The sequence below is a fragment of the Phlebotomus papatasi genome, chromosome 3, assembly GCF_024763615.1.
Source record: "Phlebotomus papatasi isolate M1 chromosome 3, Ppap_2.1, whole genome shotgun sequence".
Lineage (NCBI taxonomy): Eukaryota > Metazoa > Arthropoda > Insecta > Diptera > Psychodidae > Phlebotomus > Phlebotomus papatasi.
This window is the reverse complement of record NC_077224.1, coordinates 83,659,817-83,675,184: the sequence shown is the minus strand read 5'-3', so window position 1 is coordinate 83,675,184 and position 15,368 is coordinate 83,659,817. Positions and strand designations below refer to the sequence as shown.

The 15,368-nt window shown below is 34.3% G+C and overlaps 1 protein-coding gene across 3 annotated transcripts in view; it reads left to right on the top strand.

Annotated features, from left to right (window-relative positions):
- The first annotated feature begins 1,765 nt into the window (after positions 1 to 1,765).
- Positions 1,766 to 15,368, top strand: part of LOC129806091 (insulin receptor substrate 2-B) — a 326,272-nt gene continuing 312,669 nt past the window's right edge. For all 3 annotated transcript variants that reach the window (XM_055854433.1, XM_055854428.1, XM_055854426.1), the window contains exon 1: positions 1,766 to 2,861. The gene's annotated coding sequence lies outside the window, so the exon portion shown is untranslated. The remainder of the gene's footprint in view (positions 2,862 to 15,368) is intronic.

The window sequence follows — 15,368 nt, the reverse complement described above, 5'->3', positions numbered from 1 at the left end:
TGAGTAAAAATATCTAAAATGGTAAGTAAGAAAATTTAAAATGGTAAAGTAAAAGAAATTGGTAGGTAAAGAAATCAAAAAATGTTAAAATGTTTCACTGTTAGGACAATGGGAAATTTTCTGTTTAAGAATTTGTCAATAGGGGAGACTGGGACAAAAAGTCACAAAACGGATATTTTATTTTTTTACAAGCTACTCGAGCGCTTCAATTATTTCTAATTAGCGGGGTTTATAGGAAATTTACCGCTCTACAACTTTGTGAAAGTAATTTTCCTCTATTTTATAAGGAAATACGTTTATCGAGCCAATTTCAAAAAGGTAATTTTGTGACTATTCTCAAAAATGTTGGGGCAAATAGTACCAGACATTGTGTATTATCATATTTTGATTCGCTTCATTACAGGCTTTCGTAAATTTGAAAAATACCTAGAGAACATATTTTCATAGAAAATTTATGCATCTACACCTTTGTAAAACACCGTTTTCTCTGCGAGAAAAGTGAGAAAACGAGAAAAGCGCTTTTCAAGCTATTTTATAAAAAAAACACACAAAAGACTGCAAATCGTTTGACCAATGCAAACAACAAGCGGCGAGACATGGTAATGACGTCTCTTTTCGCCGTGAGACATCAGAAATTTCTTCGCTTTTTTATTACTTTTTTCTCTATACCTTTTGTTACTTTTTACCCCAAGTGGCCATTTTTAATAAAAGGATTTCTGGAGAAAAGAACTTTTGTGAAATTCTAAAATAGATAGCGGATTCGTATTCAAAGAATCCAAATTATTTAGAAAATATTCACCAGTGCATCAATTTTGGAAAATAAGTAGGTAATAATTGTTATCTTCTGCAAGGAAAATATTTCAAAAATAGGGCTAAAAATTTCAATATTTTTTTATTTTCTAAATTCCTTGTTCGAATTTTAAGAAACTTACGACATTGAAGAAGGCCTATGGAGACTATCTATAGAAAAAAATTTGAGCCGCTATCTTTTTTACCTTGGAAGATATTGAATTTTGAATTTTTCGATTTGTGACTTTTTGCTCCATCAATTTTACATTTTTTATATTTTAACTTAACATGTTAAAAATGTAGCACATGTTAAAGTTTTTTGTACTATGTAAAAAATGATGTAAAATGTAAAAAATTCGCCCAACCCTGGATTTTCTTACTTAATTTTATTTAATTAAATAAATTTTGTTTTTTCTTTAATTTTTAAAACCGAAATTGATTTCTTTCTGAATGTTCGTAGAGTTTGACCTAGGATTTTATTTGAAAAGAAAAATATAATAATATATATATTTTTTAAACCAAGGAAAAAATCTCGTTTTCGCGCATTCTGCGAAGTCTTTTCCATTTCATTTTAATCTTTTATTAGATAACACCGCCAAAAATAAGAGAAAGGGGAGCATTTTTGTTGAGAGTTCTGCAAATGGGGTGACAATTGGATTTTTTTGTCTTAAATTTTTTTTAGCAGAATTGTCTTATTTTCTGCTTGAGGGATTGCAAATTGCTGGATTTTTCTGAATAAAAACATGGGTTTATTGATAGAATAGCAAGAATTCCAAGAATTGCTTGTAATTCTGGCGCGCAGTTGTCAATGTATGGGTTTTGTTTTGAATTTCTCAAATTCTCTCTCATTCTCTCACGACATTGCTCCCCCCAAAAAATGGCGCGAGAATTCTCTCTCACTGCGCAGCGTTTGGCGCAGCTGAGAGAGAGAGAGATATCCGGGGATGCCTTTGACAGTTCGACAGTGTGAGTGGTGTGAGTCTTCTCTTGCGTTCGCACAGGCAAAAGTGATGAGAGTTGTTAGAGCAAATAAAAACTATCAAAAGACACAGTTTTCGCTGGAAAAATCACGAAAAATTGAGCTGTAGTGCTGCCTAGGGATGTGTTGAAGGGACTTTTTGTGGAATTTTTTGTGTGGAATGTGGAAAATGGGTGAAAATTGGTGGTGAAAAACGTGAAAAACAATCATCTCTCTCTCTCTCTTTGGCGTGGTGTTGTGCACGCCATCTACACACACTGTCTCACACGAGAGCGGAAGAGCAAGGCATTTGCGTCGTTGTTTTGTTTTGAGTGAGCACGCCTTTTTCTTCTTGTTGGGAAAAAAGCAAAACACTGTGATTTCTGTGCGAAAAACCGTGAAAATTGTCAAGAAAATCAACTAAGAGTGACTCTATTGTGTTAAATACTCACAAATTGTTGGTATTTCTGTGAAAATCGGGACACTTTTGGGACTTTTCCTGCTCTCTCCCCCGAGAAAGTGCGTGAATGTGAGAATTTTCCCAGTAATCTATGCTTTTCCTAAGCAATTGTTTTTCCGTGAGTGTCTCATTCGGGTGGTGACAAAATTTCCTGAGTGAAAATTTGTGAAAAAAGAGAAAATTGTGATTGAAAACTTTGCTGTGAAGGTCCTGTGAATCTTTGAGGATTCTGGGAATCCAGCAGCAAGTGGTCCGGATTTGGGGGAAGTGGGAAAGTGCGTGTAAGAGACTTCCTGGTGCCGTCCCTGGATTGTGCGTGCGTTTGTTTTGATCGGGAACGAAGAAGTGCGACGGAAGATCCAAAAGCCAGTGCGCCATTTCCGCCGTCTGGGGCTATTGTCCGTGGTGGCGTGTCTGGAGTTTGGCCTGGACTCGTCAGTTGCCTCCTCCAGTTCTCGCACACATGTTCAGTGAACTTGGGATGCACGCAGGGAAGCCACCAATGAGACAGTGGACAGCACACTGAGACAACAACGAAGGGAGAGAGATCCACAAGACGACAGAAGGCCAAGAGATTTCTTTTTAGCACACGCCACAAAAGAAATAAAGTGGCAGACTCACTGAAAATACCCATCGAAACCAGAAGATTGAACGGTAAGTCAAAAACCTTTATTCAATTTAGATTTCGATTAGTTAAATAATTCCCTTAATATAGGAAAAATATTAAAAAAAAAGTTCCTTTTTAAAAAAGATATTCAGGTAGGAAGACCAAAAAATACCTTGAGAATAGCTAAAATTCATGAGAAAACAAAATATATTTAACTGACGTGATTTTCCAGTAAATTTTCGAAGAGGGTTCTATAAGATAATAATAAAAAAAAATTTTAAAATGCCCTAGACGCACTTACGACTTAAGTTGACAGACGGATTAGTCAGAAACGGATTGAAATTACGTTAAATCGTTTCTCAGGTTAAGTCGTAAGTGTATCTAGGGCATAAGGCTTACCCCATTATTGGCTCTAACTTTTCTAATTCCTTCTCAAACAAGATTTTTTGAAAAACGTAATCTTAGAATTTGATTATTAAAGGCAAATGACCTTCGGAAACTGGCCTAGACTTTTAGTCCGCTGAAGACATTTTTACAGGAAGACCTATAAAAATCATAAAAGAAAATAAACTTCTTATTGGAAGGAGTTTAAAGGTATTTAAAAAATCAAAAAAGAACCTAATAAGACAACCCAAAAATAGCTAAAAGTTTAGAAAGGAAAGGTGAAGTTTTTATAGTTACTGTTCTTAGGTTGCTAGGTATTCAATGAAAAATATACTCTAGGGAAGGGAGACTGGGGCAAAAAGTCACAAATCGAAAAATTCAAAATTCAATATCTTCCAAGATAAAAAAGATAGCGGCTCAATTTTTTTTTCTATAGATAGCCTCCATAGACCTTCTTCAATGTCGTAAGTTTCTTAGAATTTGAACAAGGAATTTAGAAAATAAAAAATATCGAAATTTTTAGCCCTATTTTTGAAATATTTTCCTTGCAGAAGATAACAATTATTACTTACTTATTTTCCAAAATTTGATGCACTGGTGAATATTTTCTAAATAATTTGGATTTTTTGAATACGAATCCGCTATCTATTTTAGAATTTCACAGAAGTTCTTTTCTCCAGAAATCCTTTTATTAAAAATGGCCACTTGGGGTAAAAAGTAACAAAAGGTATAGAGAAAAAAGTAATAAAAAAGCGAAGCAATTTCTGATGTCTCACGGCGAAAAGAAACGTCATTGTTTCGCCGCTTGTTGCTTGCATTGGTCAAACGATTTGCAGTCTTTTGCGTGTTTTTTTTTTTCTAAAATAGCTCGAAAAGCGCTTTTCTGGTTTTCTCACTTTTCTCGTAGAGAGAACAGTGTTTTACAAAGGTGTAGATGAATAAATTTTCTATGAAAATATGTCCTCTAGGTATTTATATGAAAATATCCAATGTCTGGTACTATTTGCCCCAGCATTTTTGAGAATAGTCACAAAATTACCTTTTAGAAATTGGCTCGATAAACGTATTTACTTACAAAATAGAGGAAAATGACTTTCACAAAGTTGTAGAGCGGTAAATTTCCTATAAAACTGCGCTAATTAGAAATTTTTGAAGCGCTCGAGTAGTTTGTAAAAAAATAAAATATCTGTTTTGTGACTTTTTGCCATAGTCTTCCCTAATCTAAGAAAAACAAGCATTTTTTTTAATTATTTAGAACCGATAAAGTCGTAAAACTTCGATTCTTGTAGATCATTAGAAACTAAAAGGATTATTTAATACAAGAATTTTTTATTCAAAGGTTTGGTTAAAAGATATTAAAGTTAAAAGATATTTTTGTTCAAAAAATTCTTAAATTAGGCTGTTGGACATTTTACTGTGCGAAAAGAGTTAAAAGGATTAAATGTATACATTGACAAGTAAAAAAATATATTAATTTAAATTTAAAATTGACATCATGTGGCATTTGGAGCAGGTCTGGCTACATTTACCTAAGCCTACATTGAAAGCACTATTTTTTGGATTATTTCTAAGCTGGGGTTTAACGCAATGAATTTTGGACAGACAAAACAATTGTGGATCTAAATTAATTTATGGCCAGGTTCAGCTTTCTTTAGAAATGTCCGAAAAAGTAACGGTTCCGATGTAGCCCTACCTCCCCCTAGGGAAAGTACTCTTCATTCGAACGTCCCAATGTAGTCCCTGGCTAAAGGTTTTTTATATGGAGCTGTTTGAAGCCAACTCATAAATTGCTTCCAAACTCACCTTACACTTCGAATTACGAAAAACTTTTAATACGGAAATATAGAATATTTATTCCTCTTTACAAGGCACAGAGTCCTGTGTACAAGGCCTACCTCAATTGTGACATATATCGTGTAACGGTCACGAGTGCAGAAAAAATTCCATACAAATCTCTATGTGAATGTGAGAAAGTGGCTTCAACTTTGAAGGCCTCTTGGCAGGGGGTAGCTTCGAATGATGTGAATTTTCTTTAGTTTTTCCTAAATTTCCAAGTGGTAAAATGATTTGCAGAATATTACCATTTTTCGCAATGCCTCATTTTTATATAAAAATAATATTAAATGCAATATTAATTAACTAAATACAAATTTTATTTATTTCACAAGGGTAATTAAATATTCAATTGACGAATTATTTATCCAAAGAAGTACATTTTGCATGATGAAAATTTGATGACACTTAGTATATTTAGTTATTCGACGCACTTGCTTAAAATATTGCTCTAAAATATGCTCAAAATCGTAAATCCAAAAGGAATAACTATTATTTTTCGACTCTTCTATACGTAAGTAAAAATATAAATAACTTTGGGGCTAATTTATTTCATAAATCGCGAAAAAAAGCGATTTCAATATAAGTGGCGAAAAGTGGGGCACTGGCGAGAAGTGGTGATTCCACCCTATGTAATTTTAATCTTGAAAACATTTGTCAGCTTGAAATATTGATCTTGTTCTTGATACGTAGAGAAAATAAAATTGTTAACAGTATTTCAGACTATAAGATTTTCAAGGTGAATTCAGTATTTTCCGAGTTTGAAAGTTAAGGATTTTGTTTAAAAATTATTTTTAAAATATTTTGAAAGCAATATGGTAATTTTAGAAGTACTTCAAAAGTCTTCAAGTAAAAGTCTGAAAATTAGATTCATATCTAGATAAATGCAGTATTCCAAACTTAAAAAAAAAATAAAACAAATTTTAAACAAACTCTGTTAAATTTCGTAAGATTTGCAAGTTTTTTCAAGATCTCTAGATTTTGAAATCTTCAAAAATTTTAAATGTATCTTTAAAATTCTTCTTTTCAGTCTTTACCAAATTAAATATTTAAACTTTCCATTGTACAAAATATCCCTGCATAACTAGAAAACATTTTCGAAAGCTCCAAAGACAGAAACAATTAATTGGAATTCTTCCATAAATTCACTATAAATTTTCCGTTTGTTGTTGTTTACAGTCGACCTTCGCGATATTTATCTACTTTCTCAAATTGGTTGTTTTGAAAAAAAAAAAGAAAAAAAAAGTTCTGCATGAAGTGCTGCCTGATATTTTCCGACGCAATTGTTTATTGTATTAAAAGGGCCAATGAAAAAGTTGTGCGAAGACTTTAGTTTATTTTGAATGCGAATGTCCCAAGGTCTCCGGAAGAGACAGTGGCTTGTCTGGACTTGCAGAAGGAGGGTAGAGGAAGTGGTACTATGGGTTCTGCTGCTTAGGTTGTGAACCCCTTTTTGTGTTTTTGTCTGGATATCCCTTCTCCCAGTCTCCTAACTAAAGTCTCAGGTCTTTCACCCTCTTTTTTCCCGCCGTCTCGTAAGACACACACTTTTGTTCTATTTTCCCCGTCTCGAGAATTTTGCTCTCCTCGAAGGTGAATTGTTCTTTTTTTTCGTCTTTTCTTGTGCCCGGGGTGACATGTGTTCGTCGCCTTCAGAAGGGCTAACCACTAAAGAGATTGGGCTGCAATTTTCAGTGATGCAACGTCAAAATATTGGGTTAGTGCACTTAAAATGTCGCAAAATCATATTGAATTAAAGAAATATACAGCAAAAGTACTTGTGTCTGACGTTGTTGTTATTGTTTATTAACATTAATTAACATTAATTGTTTATTACATGATTTGAGAGTGCTTTGCAATTTTCTAGATGGGGTCGATAATGCTAAGTCGGCAGGAGCCGTACCCTCGTTTTGAAGTTCTAATGAACAGATTTTATATCGTTCATAGAGAAAAATAATGCACTGATTATGCTATTTCAATAAAAAGGGGGAACCGTTTACCGGTTCTGCACTCAATTAAACCGATCCATTAAACAGACAAAAGATTCCACAAAATAGTTTAAAGAGTACTAAAAATTCATTTTTGGACAAAAATTATTTATCGGTTTATAAGCGGTTCATTACCGGTTCAGAACCGATCTGAACCGATTTATAAATCACTCAAAGTATTTCTCAAAATTGACCTCAAGAGTAATTCAATTGAATTTCATATAAAAATTAGTTATCAGTTATGAACCGGTTCATTACCGATTCAAAACCGATTGGGACTGGATCAGTTTTGTCAGAAATTAAAAGATCTTTCCAAAGAGCCCAATTATTCGTTTGATAAATGTGCTCTCTAGGGTTTTTCTTTAGCTTTTGACTTTGAAAAATCGTTATTACTAATAGGAATGATTTAACGGTGTTTTGGCACATGGTCAATTGTTCGCCTGGGTAATCTCTGAATCATATCCAAAAATGAAAAGAATCGCACGACACGTTTTCGAGCAATCCTAAAAAAACATGGTATTGGAAGGGAAAAGGAGGGTTGGGGGAAAATGAGGGGCATGTTAACGATTTTTGGTACCATTCGTACCATTTCCTTTAGACTAACAAAAAAAGGGTACCTTTATAGTGCTCTAGGCCACTCGTCGGGTCTTGGTCATAGGTTTTTGAGAATGATTGTATTCAATCAATTTTTTTAAGGATGTGGTACTGAATTTATAAAACATTCTGGCTATTCTGGGATTGAATTTTAGAAAATCATATAATAGATTCTTTAAGTAGTAGATAGTTTATTTTTTATCTACTTTGCGATTTATTTAGGAACATAGAAGGATTTGTGGGATTGGTTTTTTGTATATGTGGGATTGATTTTAGTAGTGTGGTATTGCTTTTTGGTTTATACTTGCATTGATTTTATGACGTTATGATGTTGATTTTTAGCATATTGTTAGGATCACTTAAGGATATTATGGGACTGATTTCTAAAACGTTGTGGTATTGAAATTAAAGTAGTCTGGGATTGCTTTGAAGTGCATCAATGTATTGGTATTAATTATAGGATAATATGTAGGATTTATTAAAGTACATAGAAGGACTTGTGGGACTTTTTTTTTAATATGTGGCATTGAGTTTAGTAGTATGGGATTGAATTTAGTACTATGGGATTGACTTTAGTAATGTGGGATTGGTTTTTAGCTTATACTTGCATAGATTTTATGGCATTACGATGTTGATTTTTACCGTATTGCTGGGATAGCGTTGTGATATTATGGGCTTAATTTCCAAAACATCGTGGCATTGAGCTTAGAGCAGTCTAGGATAGCTTTCCAGTGCATTAATACATTGGTTTTCAGGCATTATAGAGTTAATTCTTTGCAAATCATGTTATATATTTTACGACAATTTGGGATTGAATTCTAAAACATCATAGCATTGATTTCTTTTTAGTACATTGTGAGTTTAGTTTATTTTAATTTATTGTGGGATTCAAATGATTGAATTGCTAGTGGGATTCAATCCCAATGGTTTTAGGTCAATGTGGGATTGATTTAAAAAATATCATGGCAGGATAAGATTAAGACACTGTGAGAATCAGTGTTTAAATATTGTGGGATTCACTTTAGCACGTTCTGGGATTGTTTTCTAAGGCATTTAATGCATTGATTTGCTAGAAAATGTTTTTTTTAAGGTATTAAAACCATTCCCACAAGTTTTAGAAATTGAGATTTTAACTAGGTTTTCAAATTTTAAGATGCTTTTGGGATTGGTATGGGATTGAATATATGGCATTGGTATCAATTCCATTGGTATTGCATCTCGATAGTGCGAAAATTCTCTCTGTGTTGAATTTATGATGGCCGTTACAGGACTGAGGATAATTCGATTCCGTGGTTTCTAAAACCTTAAGATTTTAAAATATCTAGAGGAAAGTACTCTCCCTTTGAACAATTATGCCTTCGAATAATGTGAGCTTTCTTTTATTTTTCCTAAGAGACTTACACATTTCTTTTAATTATTAGTTCTCATCGTGAATTATTGATAATTACGTGATAATTATGTATAAATGTTTTAGGGCAGATAAAAGAAATTCACATTATTCGAAGGCAGGAACGTTCGAAGGGAGAGTACCTTCCCCTAATCAGGTTTAAAGAAGCTTGATAAGTTCGGTTAATTAGAACTTTTGTCGTGAATATCTTAATTACAGGATATTTTTGCGATATTTTAAATGCAAAAACCTGGATGGAAAGTAAAATAAACATCTCGACTGCTGAGGATGTTGGCAATTTGTGTGAATTTTTAACAATTTTTCACCCTCAATTGAACTTGTTGTGCAATTCTCTGGGTGGTGAAAAAAGCTTTGTTGCTCACGAGTGGGTTTTATGAGCGATAAAAGCACTTTTCTTTTTGGCTTTCAATAATGGTGTCTTTGGAGAAAAGCTCAGTATTTTGGAGAAGAATGTGCTTTTGGAAATGATTGGGATAGGTCGGTGCCTTTGTTCGATATTGAAGCAGAATTTAAGGAAATACCTTTTAAAGCTACTTATAATGAGATGCTCTTCATAGCTTCTGTGCTTATCAGAGATTTAAAAGAAATGAAAATTTTTATAAATGTTTTACTGGAAATGTGAGTAAGGTTTTTTTTTGTGTGAAAATATCGGTAATTATCTGTTTAAAAATTGGAGATTTTCGGGTACTGGTCTACACCTCTGATCTGAAGATCCTTAGCAGTTAACAAAAAGCTTTTCCTGCCATCTCTTCTTGTATCCCTTGAATCATTTCTTTTAAGATCGCTGTGGCACTTAGTAAACAAAATGACGCATTGATAACTGCCTTTGGGACTTCTACAAACATTCTAATAAGAAATCCTTATTATAAAACTTTTCAAAAAATCGGAAATATAGGTCAACTTAAATGTTGTGAAAACCAGGCCACAACCTTTTTTTCGTTCTTGTATGCTACATTTGTTTTTAAGCTGAAAATCGAATAGATAGTATTTAGACTTTGTTTAATTTTGGTTTCGGGATTTTAACCGGTGAGCAAAAAAAACTATAAGGGAAGTTAATCGTACAGTTTTTTTGCTCACCGTTTATCGCATTTTCGTTTTATTTCTTCTATTTCTTATAATTATTTTAACCTAGTGCCATCGAATATGAGATAAGGTAATACGGTAATCGAGAATTTGCGTAAGAATTGCAATGAAAATGCGTAAATTAACGAAATATGCTGAGGATTTTACTCTCAATGTGATTCTGCTCTTAAGCCGAGAGTTCCAGTTTTTTGACACGCTGCTTGCCCGTCTGTCCGTTCGGCTGTTACCACACCTACAGCTCGTACGGTTAGAGATAGACTTCGGGACCTTCGAGGGACCCCCTCATAAGTCGACCCTTGGGTCAATAACATGTCCTTCAATTTTACTCTAACCCTCCCCTTCCCCTCCAAAACCATATTTTTTGGAATTGATCGAAAACGCGTCGTATGACCTTTTTTTCATTTTTGAATAAGAGCGGTCCTGGGATTTTTGAAATACCCCTAATTGTATGCAAATATTTTGGGGCGGTAAATTTGAAAAAAAAAAAATGATTTCTTATGAACCATTGGCGCTAAAAATAGATCATTATTATTATTAATCGTATCGAGACACTTTATTTCTATTACAATGTAATCTTAACAAAGTGCTCGTGTTGGAAGAATCTGCTGATCGTAGTTTGCCCAGGACCGCCTTCTCCGTAATGTGGATGGTTCTTCCATGTTCCTGGAGTTTTTTTTGGGCAAAGGCGGTGTATTTTTTATCACGTTTTATCACAGTGAAAATGTCTTTTTCTAGACATTTTCACATTTTCAGATCTTTGCACCAGGCGGTACTCGAACTCATAACACTGAGTCAAGCCCAGGATCGATCCGCCCATGTGCCAACGGTCTTGCCTACTGCGCCACCGAGATCTCCAAAATAGATCGTGAAGAAATACATTACGGCTGCGTTTTTGTAGTTTATTCGAGAGAAATCTCCTGCGTGTAAATTACGCGGTTTTCTTTTTGGTTCCGAAAATGTGCGTAATCCCGGGACTCTCTGTAGGTTTAACCCTTTAACGATGAAAGGGACACTGCTGTTCCCAAAATTTGTTTTTACTACGGCCTTCTAAAGTTATGTTTTTCTCTAAGAAGTTAGAAAAAGCGATTTTTTTCTGACCCCCAATTTTTGACCCACTCGTCATTCAAGCGTTAAGGGATTACCTATGCTGACATTTCGCCCTTATACGAAAATACCATTGAATTATTCCTAATAGCGGATTTTCAAGGTCAAAGTTTAAAAGGTTCTAGAGAGCATATTTCTCAACCGAATAGTGTCATACTTGAGCTGGAATTTCTGATGAAACTTAACTGGGTTCAATCGGTTGTGAACCGGTTATGAAGTACTTCATAACCGATAACGTAATCCGGAATTGAAAAGGCTCTAGAGGTCTGGAGACTGTGTTTCTCAACAGAATTTCGTCCCATTTGTGCCCGATGGAAAGGCCTTGGAATTTCTGATAAGGATGTTTCGGTTCCAATCGGTTATGTACTGATTATAAACCGATAAGTAATTTTCGTCTGAAAATCAATTCAAATGCTTCTTAGGACTATTTTGAGGGATTTTTTGAGTGATTTATGAATCGGTTGAAATCCGTTGAGAACCGGTAATCGGTAAATGATGCTAAAGTTCTTTTGAGGGAAAGTATCTAAGTCACGAGTTCGATCATTTCGCCAAGCATGAAACGCTTTGGCACCCTCTTTTGAGTAAATGGATACAGAAGCAAGTCATTGTTCTAGTTCCAATCGGTTATGAACCAGTTATAAACCGATAAGTAATTTTTGTACAAAAATCAATTATAATGCTTCTTAAGACTATTTTGAGGGATCTTTTGAGTGATTTATGAATCGGTTTAAATCGGTTGTGAACCGGTGAACGGTAAATGATGAGGAAGTGCTTTTGAGGGAAAGTATCTAAGTCATGAGTTCGATCTTTTCGCCAAGCATGAAACGCTTTGGCACCCTTGTTTTGAGTAAATAGATACAGAAGCAAGTCATTGTTCTGGTTTCAATCGGTTATGGACCGGTTATAAACCGATAAGTAATTTTTGTACTGAAAATAATTCTATTACTTCTTAAGACTATTTTGAGGGATCTTTTGAGTGATCTATGAATCGGTTTAAATACAGTGTGAATACGTTGACTATCATTTGTAATTTTTCATAATGTTAATTTAGGTATCGGTCCCATTACATTTCATTCATTTCACATTTGGAATTTTCTAAATAGCTTTTTAAACTTTTGTTTAGGAAAAATTTAAATGGTTTTTGTGAGTTTAAAAAGAGATCGAGCGATATAAATGCTTTTCATGTGTTAAGCTCTGTGTACCTTGTCATGACCACTTCTAAATCAATCAAAATAAGAACAGTAAAAATTATTTGCTACCATAGCGTAATTTTAGGAATGTCTACTATCTGAAGAATTTCCTATATTTATTTAAAAATATAATTCTGAGAAAGCTCAAAGATTTGTCAATGACGCCTGGAAGAGATAAGGAGAACAAATTGGTGAATTCTTTGTTTTTGACATAAAACCAAGTCAGGTGGGTGCAAAAGCTTAGAGATTTTCTTTTATTCATTGTTTCTGAAGGTTTATCAAACAAAAAAAAAAAAGCCGAAGTGGGTGAATTTATGGGAATTTGATAGAATTCATCGGGAACTCCCGCAATAAACATGAAGAGAGAGTGTTTATCATTTTTTTTTCAAAATGTTCTTGATATTAAGTATGTTTTTTTTCAAGTAAAAGAGTTCTCATGAATTGTAATCCAATTTTTGTTTTGTATGGTTCAAAGGAAATGACTGGTGTCAGTTGAATGGTGATTAATTTATCCTGGTTGAAGAGGAAGTCTTGTGGGAAATTCCACGAAATTTGTTGGTTAATTAAGGGTGAAGTTTCCAGTGAAATAAAAATCCCACGCGATTGTCAATCTTGGTTTGAATTTCCTGCAAATGAAACTTATTGATTTTGGGGGTTGTGGAAAATTGTGTCAGAGTTCTCACAGTGTTTGGTAAATGGGGAAAATGGCCCGCGATGGCATTTTTCTTTTTTTTTTTTTTTAGTAAGGTTGCTAATCCCATTTTACGTTGATTTTTCACCTAACCTCACTCTTGGTCCATTGAATCATCTATTTTCGGTCTCATTTATCAAGTTGAATATCTCATACTCTGAATTTCAATGGAATTTCTTGTGCTTCAAAATATATTTTTTTCCATCTGTTTTATGAGATTTTTTTCTTTATTCCTATATTATTATTTTTTTTATATAGAACAATAACTTTTTTTCCCTACTTCCAAATACAATTTCCATCAGACAATGTTTTGTTGTTGTTGTTTGGTTTTACAATTGATTGAGGTAGATTTTTCATTGCGGGAAATGTGAAAAAATCACATGAAAGAGTTTGGGAAAAGATTTTTCCCGGGGATGGATTTTATTTTATGTTGGTCTTTTTTTTTGTAGCTCAATTTTACGATTGTGCCTTGAATTTGGAGAAGAAAAAGTGTAAAAAAAAATTTAGGGAGGATTACGAAATCAGAAGTGGGATGGGAGGCTGCAAAAAAAAAAGTCCGCAGAAGTTATGCAAGTGAGAGAGTCAGATAGCGTTGGATGAGAAATAATGCAGGAATATCTAACCTCATGCACTTGTACCAATTTCAATTGCGCACTTAAAAATGCATTTTCACTCATACAGACACTCGGGAAAATGGTGTTGTTTTTCTATTGACGACAGAGGGAGAGAGAGAGAGAGAGTGAAAGTGTGAGAGAGATAGATGGTGATGTGTAAAAAGAAGTAGTAAACAGAGAGAGTTTGGAATAGTGCAATGGGAGAGGTAAGGGAGTGATACAGGAGGAATGAGAGAGAATTGTTGAAAAATAATAGGTTTTGTGGAGTTGAGGGAGACAGAGAGAGAGAGAGAGAGAGTAGAAGAAATTACTCAAAAGTTCAATAAATGACGTCGTAATTTTGTGGCTAGAACTCCTTCGAAAAAACTCTTAACCCTTCCACGATATAAGGGAATGAAGCTCGACGAATTGATCAAGAAAAACACTTTCTACAAGTTATGGCATATGCACAATTACTTTTATTTCGTAAACAAGCATTTGACATTTCAGTGAGAGTGAAATCTAGGTTCTAGTCATCTCGCTCACTCTTACAGGGAATTTTGAAAACATGTTTTTGAAACTGTACATGTGAGTGAGAGAGACAGCTATAACTCGACTCTGTTCACTTAACCTTAAATGTCAAAAATGTGCCATTTTATTAAACGTATTGTGATACGTTTGTTACAACTCAATCATGTTACAGTGTCGTATATCGCGTTTTGGAAGAATCTGTTAATTGTAGATCGTATATCATCGTATGTCACATATAAGATTAATAATTAAGATTAATACTTTCTGAACTGCGAGAATGCCAACAAAGGATAATAATATAAATAATAATGGTGGCACAACGTTCCATAGAGGAACTAGGCCTTCCCACAAGGGGAGTTCGGGACATCCATTATTATTTTTCCTTATACAGGGATGGGATTGTCAGTCCCATGCCCGTGAAATCAAGAGCAGTGAAGCTCACTGGATGCAATTCGAATACCTTTAACGCCAGAGAAATTCCTGGTGACCTAAAGGGGATTCGAACCCGGGACGCTTGCATCATAGAGCTAGTGCTCTACCACTTGACCCACTGAGTGCCAACAAAGGATAGCAAGTGTTTTATCTTGCCTTTCTCTTGTGTTTCGCTCGGAAACTGACCGAATCACAGTTGGCACGCATGGAAAATTGCTCGAATTGCCTGTAGTACGATTCAGAAAACAATTAATACGAACATAATATCTTATCGTATTACTCCACTACAGTGTACTCTTTCTAACATACGTGGTATTCCATTTGAAATTTTGCATACTATATACCTCTCTTTCCGGCTTTTATTAATATTAATATTAATCTTATATGTGACACCACGGTAAGTTGCTTGCACCGGGCGGGACTCGAACTCACAACTGAGAGAGTCGAGTCAGATTTCTCGTCCGTTCAAGAGCCACCGGTCTTGCCTATTGCACCACAGACTGCTGAGATTCCCAACACGTCACTCATTTGATAATTTAAAATAATTTGGGTTTACAGTGCCTTCTTTCTTATTCGGATACAGGTAGTTCCGGTTTGAGTGAAAACGGACTGAAAGAATTTGATATGAATTGCCTAGGAACTACTCAGTAAAAAAAATGAACACTATTATAGTGTGTAATCTTTCACACTACTATTATAGTGTTAAATTTGGAAAAAATGTTT